Raw genomic sequence first — 12674 nt, 5'->3', positions numbered from 1 at the left:
TTTGTAGTTATAAAAGAGAAACATATAATTTTAATAAAATCATCTTTTGGTAGTGGCGTGATTGTTAAATGGTGTTATTAAGTAAGAGCATTTATTTATTAATGTATTGTTTTTTTTAAATCGTAAAAATTTTTAAATTATTTTGTTCAGTGAGATTTTGCAAAAATCACCCCTTAGAGGTGATGAGTTTTATTTACATGTCATTTCAGAAATGACTATCTATCTATCTATATCTATATATATAAGTAGCTGGTTTCACATATTAAATGTCATCATTGATCAAACGAATACAAATCAATTTGAAAATACAATCATGGAAGAAAATAATATACCGAAAGAAATAGAAAAAGAAATTGAAGAATTTCTAAATGGTAAATATAAATAATAATTAATTTATTTAAATAATATTTTTTTTTTAATTTGTTAATTGTTTTATTTAAATTAATATATTATCACATTAACATATAATCTAATATATTTTTTAATTAAAAAATTTCAGTACTTGAAGATGATCAAATTAATACAAATGAATTTGAAAATTCAATTGTGGAAGAAAATAATATACCGAAAGAAATAGAAAATGTTCTGATAAATGAAACAAATGGATTTGAAATTAAAAATATAACTATGAATCAATTAAATATATCAACAGAAATTGAAGAATTTCAAAATGGTAAAAATATAAACAATAATTAATTTATTTAAATAAAATGATATTTTTTTATAAATTTGTCAATCGTTTTATTTAAATTAATATTATTACATATATATAAAGATATAACCTAATCTATATATATAAATAAAAAATTTCAGTACTTGAAGATGGGCTAGATCATGTATTAATAATGGCATTAGAAGAATTTGAAAAACGAGAGGAGCTAAAGAAGGAGGAGTGTATGAAGAATGAATTTAAAGATAAATTTCAGAAAAAAAATAAAAAGCGGAAAGAAGATAATAATGACAATGATGAAAAAAAGGATAAAAAAATTAAAAAAATATAATTTGGTATAAAATAATTATTTAAATTATTAAATATGTGTATTTTTTACATGTTTAGATATTTAATAAAAATTATATATTAAAAATTTTTATTTGTTAATTATTATTTAATAAAATTCGCTGCTTTTTAAATTTCTATACGCTAATTTAATTATTTTTTCAAAATTAATAGAATAAATATTACAACTTTTGTTTGAGATATGCCCAAATATAATATTAATAATTAAATTTTCTACAATTTGCAATATGGGATACGTAACAATAACAGTAATATTATATGTAAAAATTATAGTTTACAAAAATTAATTTAAAAAAATTAATAAACTAACATCATAAATAATAAAAATAACAAACAATAATAAAACTAAAAAACTAATAAATAAATAATAAAAAAAATAATATTTATAATATTAATAACAATAAAATATTTATATGTAAGATGTGATTTGCCAGTCGAATTTTTAAACAAGGTTTAAGATTTTATTGACCAACACTGACTAAAATTAATTCTTATATTATAAGACTTTATTTGGGAATAATCTCAATTCGAGATTTATTTCCCGACTCCCCTCTAACCCCCCTATAAAATTATAGGCGAGAAAAATATAGATCCGAAAGTCGCTGAATCGGGAATCGAACCCGAGACCTTTCGCTTGCCGGGCGACTGCTCTCCCAAGAGAGCATCTCTACCTACCTACCTACCTACCTACCTACCTACCTACCTACCTACCTACCTACCTACCTACCTACCTACCTACCTACCTACCTACCTACCTACCTACCTACCTACCTACCTACCTACCTACCTACCTACCTACCTACCTACCTACCTACCTACCTACCTACCTACCTACCTACCTACCTACCTACCTACCTACCTACCTACCTACCTACCTACCTACCTACCTACCTACCTACCTACCTACCTACCTACCTACCTACCTACCTACCTACCTACCTACCTACCTACCTACCTACCTACCTACCTACCTACCTACCTACCTACCTACCTACCTACCTACCTACCTACCTACCTACCTACCTACCTACCTACCTACCTACCTACCTACCTACCTACCTACCTACCTACCTACCTACCTACCTACCTACCTACCTACCTACCTACCTACCTACCTACCTACCTACCTACCTACCTACCTACCTACCTACCTACCTACCTACCTACCTACCTACCTACCTACCTACCTACCTACCTACCTACCTACCTACCTACCTACCTACCTACCTACCTACCTACCTACCTACCTACCTACCTACCTACCTACCTACCTACCTACCTACCTACCTACCTACCTACCTACCTACCTACCTACCTACCTACCTACCTACCTACCTACCTACCTACCTACCTACCTACCTACCTACCTACCTACCTACCTACCTACCTACCTACCTACCTACCTACCTACCTACCTACCTACCTACCTACCTACCTACCTACCTACCTACCTACCTACCTACCTACCTACCTACCTACCTACCTACCTACCTACCTACCTACCTACCTACCTACCTACCTACCTACCTACCTACCTACCTACCTACCTACCTACCTACCTACCTACCTACCTACCTACCTACCTACCTACCTACCTACCTACCTACCTACCTACCTACCTACCTACCTACCTACCTACCTACCTACCTACCTACCTACCTACCTACCTACCTACCTACCTACCTACCTACCTACCTACCTACCTACCTACCTACCTACCTACCTACCTACCTACCTACCTACCTACCTACCTACCTACCTACCTACCTACCTACCTACCTACCTACCTACCTACCTACCTACCTACCTACCTACCTACCTACCTACCTACCTACCTACCTACCTACCTACCTACCTACCTACCTACCTACCTACCTACCTACCTACCTACCTACCTACCTACCTACCTACCTACCTACCTACCTACCTACCTACCTACCTACCTACCTACCTACCTACCTACCTACCTACCTACCTACCTACCTACCTACCTACCTACCTACCTACCTACCTACCTACCTACCTACCTACCTACCTACCTACCTACCTACCTACCTACCTACCTACCTACCTACCTACCTACCTACCTACCTACCTACCTACCTACCTACCTACCTACCTACCTACCTACCTACCTACCTACCTACCTACCTACCTACCTACCTACCTACCTACCTACCTACCTACCTACCTACCTACCTACCTACCTACCTACCTACCTACCTACCTACCTACCTACCTACCTACCTACCTACCTACCTACCTACCTACCTACCTACCTACCTACCTACCTACCTACCTACCTACCTACCTACCTACCTACCTACCTACCTACCTACCTACCTACCTACCTACCTACCTACCTACCTACCTACCTACCTACCTACCTACCTACCTACCTACCTACCTACCTACCTACCTACCTACCTACCTACCTACCTACCTACCTACCTACCTACCTACCTACCTACCTACCTACCTACCTACCTACCTACCTACCTACCTACCTACCTACCTACCTACCTACCTACCTACCTACCTACCTACCTACCTACCTACCTACCTACCTACCTACCTACCTACCTACCTACCTACCTACCTACCTACCTACCTACCTACCTACCTACCTACCTACCTACCTACCTACCTACCTACCTACCTACCTACCTACCTACCTACCTACCTACCTACCTACCTACCTACCTACCTACCTACCTACCTACCTACCTACCTACCTACCTACCTACCTACCTACCTACCTACCTACCTACCTACCTACCTACCTACCTACCTACCTACCTACCTACCTACCTACCTACCTACCTACCTACCTACCTACCTACCTACCTACCTACCTACCTACCTACCTACCTACCTACCTACCTACCTACCTACCTACCTACCTACCTACCTACCTACCTACCTACCTACCTACCTACCTACCTACCTACCTACCTACCTACCTACCTACCTACCTACCTACCTACCTACCTACCTACCTACCTACCTACCTACCTACCTACCTACCTACCTACCTACCTACCTACCTACCTACCTACCTACCTACCTACCTACCTACCTACCTACCTACCTACCTACCTACCTACCTACCTACCTACCTACCTACCTACCTACCTACCTACCTACCTACCTACCTACCTACCTACCTACCTACCTACCTACCTACCTACCTACCTACCTACCTACCTACCTACCTACCTACCTACCTACCTACCTACCTACCTACCTACCTACCTACCTACCTACCTACCTACCTACCTACCTACCTACCTACCTACCTACCTACCTACCTACCTACCTACCTACCTACCTACCTACCTACCTACCTACCTACCTACCTACCTACCTACCTACCTACCTACCTACCTACCTACCTACCTACCTACCTACCTACCTACCTACCTACCTACCTACCTACCTACCTACCTACCTACCTACCTACCTACCTACCTACCTACCTACCTACCTACCTACCTACCTACCTACCTACCTACCTACCTACCTACCTACCTACCTACCTACCTACCTACCTACCTACCTACCTACCTACCTACCTACCTACCTACCTACCTACCTACCTACCTACCTACCTACCTACCTACCTACCTACCTACCTACCTACCTACCTACCTACCTACCTACCTACCTACCTACCTACCTACCTACCTACCTACCTACCTACCTACCTACCTACCTACCTACCTACCTACCTACCTACCTACCTACCTACCTACCTACCTACCTACCTACCTACCTACCTACCTACCTACCTACCTACCTACCTACCTACCTACCTACCTACCTACCTACCTACCTACCTACCTACCTACCTACCTACCTACCTACCTACCTACCTACCTACCTACCTACCTACCTACCTACCTACCTACCTACCTACCTACCTACCTACCTACCTACCTACCTACCTACCTACCTACCTACCTACCTACCTACCTACCTACCTACCTACCTACCTACCTACCTACCTACCTACCTACCTACCTACCTACCTACCTACCTACCTACCTACCTACCTACCTACCTACCTACCTACCTACCTACCTACCTACCTACCTACCTACCTACCTACCTACCTACCTACCTACCTACCTACCTACCTACCTACCTACCTACCTACCTACCTACCTACCTACCTACCTACCTACCTACCTACCTACCTACCTACCTACCTACCTACCTACCTACCTACCTACCTACCTACCTACCTACCTACCTACCTACCTACCTACCTACCTACCTACCTACCTACCTACCTACCTACCTACCTACCTACCTACCTACCTACCTACCTACCTACCTACCTACCTACCTACCTACCTACCTACCTACCTACCTACCTACCTACCTACCTACCTACCTACCTACCTACCTACCTACCTACCTACCTACCTACCTACCTACCTACCTACCTACCTACCTACCTACCTACCTACCTACCTACCTACCTACCTACCTACCTACCTACCTACCTACCTACCTACCTACCTACCTACCTACCTACCTACCTACCTACCTACCTACCTACCTACCTACCTACCTACCTACCTACCTACCTACCTACCTACCTACCTACCTACCTACCTACCTACCTACCTACCTACCTACCTACCTACCTACCTACCTACCTACCTACCTACCTACCTACCTACCTACCTACCTACCTACCTACCTACCTACCTACCTACCTACCTACCTACCTACCTACCTACCTACCTACCTACCTACCTACCTACCTACCTACCTACCTACCTACCTACCTACCTACCTACCTACCTACCTACCTACCTACCTACCTACCTACCTACCTACCTACCTACCTACCTACCTACCTACCTACCTACCTACCTACCTACCTACCTACCTACCTACCTACCTACCTACCTACCTACCTACCTACCTACCTACCTACCTACCTACCTACCTACCTACCTACCTACCTACCTACCTACCTACCTACCTACCTACCTACCTACCTACCTACCTACCTACCTACCTACCTACCTACCTACCTACCTACCTACCTACCTACCTACCTACCTACCTACCTACCTACCTACCTACCTACCTACCTACCTACCTACCTACCTACCTACCTACCTACCTACCTACCTACCTACCTACCTACCTACCTACCTACCTACCTACCTACCTACCTACCTACCTACCTACCTACCTACCTACCTACCTACCTACCTACCTACCTACCTACCTACCTACCTACCTACCTACCTACCTACCTACCTACCTACCTACCTACCTACCTACCTACCTACCTACCTACCTACCTACCTACCTACCTACCTACCTACCTACCTACCTACCTACCTACCTACCTACCTACCTACCTACCTACCTACCTACCTACCTACCTACCTACCTACCTACCTACCTACCTACCTACCTACCTACCTACCTACCTACCTACCTACCTACCTACCTACCTACCTACCTACCTACCTACCTACCTACCTACCTACCTACCTACCTACCTACCTACCTACCTACCTACCTACCTACCTACCTACCTACCTACCTACCTACCTACCTACCTACCTACCTACCTACCTACCTACCTACCTACCTACCTACCTACCTACCTACCTACCTACCTACCTACCTACCTACCTACCTACCTACCTACCTACCTACCTACCTACCTACCTACCTACCTACCTACCTACCTACCTACCTACCTACCTACCTACCTACCTACCTACCTACCTACCTACCTACCTACCTACCTACCTACCTACCTACCTACCTACCTACCTACCTACCTACCTACCTACCTACCTACCTACCTACCTACCTACCTACCTACCTACCTACCTACCTACCTACCTACCTACCTACCTACCTACCTACCTACCTACCTACCTACCTACCTACCTACCTACCTACCTACCTACCTACCTACCTACCTACCTACCTACCTACCTACCTACCTACCTACCTACCTACCTACCTACCTACCTACCTACCTACCTACCTACCTACCTACCTACCTACCTACCTACCTACCTACCTACCTACCTACCTACCTACCTACCTACCTACCTACCTACCTACCTACCTACCTACCTACCTACCTACCTACCTACCTACCTACCTACCTACCTACCTACCTACCTACCTACCTACCTACCTACCTACCTACCTACCTACCTACCTACCTACCTACCTACCTACCTACCTACCTACCTACCTACCTACCTACCTACCTACCTACCTACCTACCTACCTACCTACCTACCTACCTACCTACCTACCTACCTACCTACCTACCTACCTACCTACCTACCTACCTACCTACCTACCTACCTACCTACCTACCTACCTACCTACCTACCTACCTACCTACCTACCTACCTACCTACCTACCTACCTACCTACCTACCTACCTACCTACCTACCTACCTACCTACCTACCTACCTACCTACCTACCTACCTACCTACCTACCTACCTACCTACCTACCTACCTACCTACCTACCTACCTACCTACCTACCTACCTACCTACCTACCTACCTACCTACCTACCTACCTACCTACCTACCTACCTACCTACCTACCTACCTACCTACCTACCTACCTACCTACCTACCTACCTACCTACCTACCTACCTACCTACCTACCTACCTACCTACCTACCTACCTACCTACCTACCTACCTACCTACCTACCTACCTACCTACCTACCTACCTACCTACCTACCTACCTACCTACCTACCTACCTACCTACCTACCTACCTACCTACCTACCTACCTACCTACCTACCTACCTACCTACCTACCTACCTACCTACCTACCTACCTACCTACCTACCTACCTACCTACCTACCTACCTACCTACCTACCTACCTACCTACCTACCTACCTACCTACCTACCTACCTACCTACCTACCTACCTACCTACCTACCTACCTACCTACCTACCTACCTACCTACCTACCTACCTACCTACCTACCTACCTACCTACCTACCTACCTACCTACCTACCTACCTACCTACCTACCTACCTACCTACCTACCTACCTACCTACCTACCTACCTACCTACCTACCTACCTACCTACCTACCTACCTACCTACCTACCTACCTACCTACCTACCTACCTACCTACCTACCTACCTACCTACCTACCTACCTACCTACCTACCTACCTACCTACCTACCTACCTACCTACCTACCTACCTACCTACCTACCTACCTACCTACCTACCTACCTACCTACCTACCTACCTACCTACCTACCTACCTACCTACCTACCTACCTACCTACCTACCTACCTACCTACCTACCTACCTACCTACCTACCTACCTACCTACCTACCTACCTACCTACCTACCTACCTACCTACCTACCTACCTACCTACCTACCTACCTACCTACCTACCTACCTACCTACCTACCTACCTACCTACCTACCTACCTACCTACCTACCTACCTACCTACCTACCTACCTACCTACCTACCTACCTACCTACCTACCTACCTACCTACCTACCTACCTACCTACCTACCTACCTACCTACCTACCTACCTACCTACCTACCTACCTACCTACCTACCTACCTACCTACCTACCTACCTACCTACCTACCTACCTACCTACCTACCTACCTACCTACCTACCTACCTACCTACCTACCTACCTACCTACCTACCTACCTACCTACCTACCTACCTACCTACCTACCTACCTACCTACCTACCTACCTACCTACCTACCTACCTACCTACCTACCTACCTACCTACCTACCTACCTACCTACCTACCTACCTACCTACCTACCTACCTACCTACCTACCTACCTACCTACCTACCTACCTACCTACCTACCTACCTACCTACCTACCTACCTACCTACCTACCTACCTACCTACCTACCTACCTACCTACCTACCTACCTACCTACCTACCTACCTACCTACCTACCTACCTACCTACCTACCTACCTACCTACCTACCTACCTACCTACCTACCTACCTACCTACCTACCTACCTACCTACCTACCTACCTACCTACCTACCTACCTACCTACCTACCTACCTACCTACCTACCTACCTACCTACCTACCTACCTACCTACCTACCTACCTACCTACCTACCTACCTACCTACCTACCTACCTACCTACCTACCTACCTACCTACCTACCTACCTACCTACCTACCTACCTACCTACCTACCTACCTACCTACCTACCTACCTACCTACCTACCTACCTACCTACCTACCTACCTACCTACCTACCTACCTACCTACCTACCTACCTACCTACCTACCTACCTACCTACCTACCTACCTACCTACCTACCTACCTACCTACCTACCTACCTACCTACCTACCTACCTACCTACCTACCTACCTACCTACCTACCTACCTACCTACCTACCTACCTACCTACCTACCTACCTACCTACCTACCTACCTACCTACCTACCTACCTACCTACCTACCTACCTACCTACCTACCTACCTACCTACCTACCTACCTACCTACCTACCTACCTACCTACCTACCTACCTACCTACCTACCTACCTACCTACCTACCTACCTACCTACCTACCTACCTACCTACCTACCTACCTACCTACCTACCTACCTACCTACCTACCTACCTACCTACCTACCTACCTACCTACCTACCTACCTACCTACCTACCTACCTACCTACCTACCTACCTACCTACCTACCTACCTACCTACCTACCTACCTACCTACCTACCTACCTACCTACCTACCTACCTACCTACCTACCTACCTACCTACCTACCTACCTACCTACCTACCTACCTACCTACCTACCTACCTACCTACCTACCTACCTACCTACCTACCTACCTACCTACCTACCTACCTACCTACCTACCTACCTACCTACCTACCTACCTACCTACCTACCTACCTACCTACCTACCTACCTACCTACCTACCTACCTACCTACCTACCTACCTACCTACCTACCTACCTACCTACCTACCTACCTACCTACCTACCTACCTACCTACCTACCTACCTACCTACCTACCTACCTACCTACCTACCTACCTACCTACCTACCTACCTACCTACCTACCTACCTACCTACCTACCTACCTACCTACCTACCTACCTACCTACCTACCTACCTACCTACCTACCTACCTACCTACCTACCTACCTACCTACCTACCTACCTACCTACCTACCTACCTACCTACCTACCTACCTACCTACCTACCTACCTACCTACCTACCTACCTACCTACCTACCTACCTACCTACCTACCTACCTACCTACCTACCTACCTACCTACCTACCTACCTACCTACCTACCTACCTACCTACCTACCTACCTACCTACCTACCTACCTACCTACCTACCTACCTACCTACCTACCTACCTACCTACCTACCTACCTACCTACCTACCTACCTACCTACCTACCTACCTACCTACCTACCTACCTACCTACCTACCTACCTACCTACCTACCTACCTACCTACCTACCTACCTACCTACCTACCTACCTACCTACCTACCTACCTACCTACCTACCTACCTACCTACCTACCTACCTACCTACCTACCTACCTACCTACCTACCTACCTACCTACCTACCTACCTACCTACCTACCTACCTACCTACCTACCTACCTACCTACCTACCTACCTACCTACCTACCTACCTACCTACCTACCTACCTACCTACCTACCTAACCTACCTACCTACCTACCTACCTACCTACCTACCTACCTACCTACCTACCTACCTACCTACCTACCTACCTACCTACCTACCTACCTACCTACCTACCTACCTACCTACCTACCTACCTACCTACCTACCTACCTACCTACCTACCTACCTACCTACCTACCTACCTACCTACCTACCTACCTACCTACCTACCTACCTACCTACCTACCTACCTACCTACTACCTACCTACCTACCTACCTACCTACCTACCTACCTACCTACCTACCTACCTACCTACCTACCTACCTACCTACCTACCTACCTACCTACCTACCTACCTACCTACCTACCTACCTACCTACCTACCTACCTACCTACCTACCTACCTACCTACCTACCTACCTACCTACCTACCTACCTACCTACCTACCTACCTACCTACCTACCTACCTACCTACCTACCTACCTACCTACCTACCTACCTACCTACCTACCTACCTACCTACCTACCTACCTACCTACCTACCTACCTACCTACCTACCTACCTACCTACCTACCTACCTACCTACCTACCTACCTACCTACCTACCTACCTACCTACCTACCTACCTACCTACCTACCTACCTACCTACCTACCTACCTACCTACCTACCTACTACCTACCTACCTACCTACCTACCTACCTACCTACCTACCTACCTACCTACCTACCTACCTACCTACCTACCTACCTACCTACCTACCTACCTACCTACCTACCTACCTACCTACCTACCTACCTACCTACCTACCTACCTACCTACCTACCTACCTACCTACCTACCTACCTACCTACCTACCTACCTACCTACCTACCTACCTACCTACCTACCTACCTACCTACCTACCTACCTACCTACCTACCTACCTACCTACCTACCTACCTACCTACCTACCTACCTACCTACCTACCTACCTACCTACCTACCTACCTACCTACCTACCTACCTACCTACCTACCTACCTACCTACCTACCTACCTACCTACCTACCTACCTACCTACCTACCTACCTACCTACCTACCTACCTACCTACCTACCTACCTACCTACCTACCTACCTACCTACCTACCTACCTACCTACCTACCTACCTACCTACCTACCTACCTACCTACCTACCTACCTACCTACCTACCTACCTACTACCTACCTACCTACCTACCTACCTACCTACCTACCTACCTACCTACCTACCTACCTACCTACCTACCTACCTACCTACCTACCTACCTACCTACCTACCTACCTACCTACCTACCTACCTACCTACCTACCTACCTACCTACCTACCTACCTACCTACCTACCTACCTACTACCTACCTACCTACCTACCTACCTACCTACCTACCTACCTACCTACCTACCTACCTACCTACCTACCTACCTACCTACCTACCTACCTACCTACCTACCTACCTACCTACCTACCTACCTACCTACCTACCTACCTACCTACCTACCTACCTACCTACCTACCTACCTACCTACCTACCTACCTACCTACCTACCTACCTACCTACCTACCTACCTACCTACCTACCTACCTACCTACCTACCTACCTACCTACCTACCTACCTACCTACCTACCTACCTACCTACCTACCTACCTACCTACCTACCTACCTACCTACCTACCTACCTACCTACCTACCTACCTACCTACTACCTACCTACCTACCTACCTACCTACCTACCTACCTACCTACCTACCTACCTACCTACCTACCTACCTACCTACCTACCTACCTACCTACCTACCTACCTACCTACCTACCTACCTACCTACCTACCTACCTACCTACCTACCTACCTACCTACCTACCTACCTACCTACCTACCTACCTACCTACCTACCTACC

Source organism: Prenolepis imparis, unplaced genomic scaffold (genome assembly GCF_030444845.1).
Source record: "Prenolepis imparis isolate NDT839.2.m4 unplaced genomic scaffold, iyPreImpa1.0 SCAF_14, whole genome shotgun sequence".
Taxonomy (NCBI): Eukaryota; Metazoa; Arthropoda; class Insecta; order Hymenoptera; family Formicidae; genus Prenolepis; species Prenolepis imparis.
The sequence above is the reverse complement of the archived record's forward strand: the minus strand, read 5'-3'. Positions refer to the sequence as shown.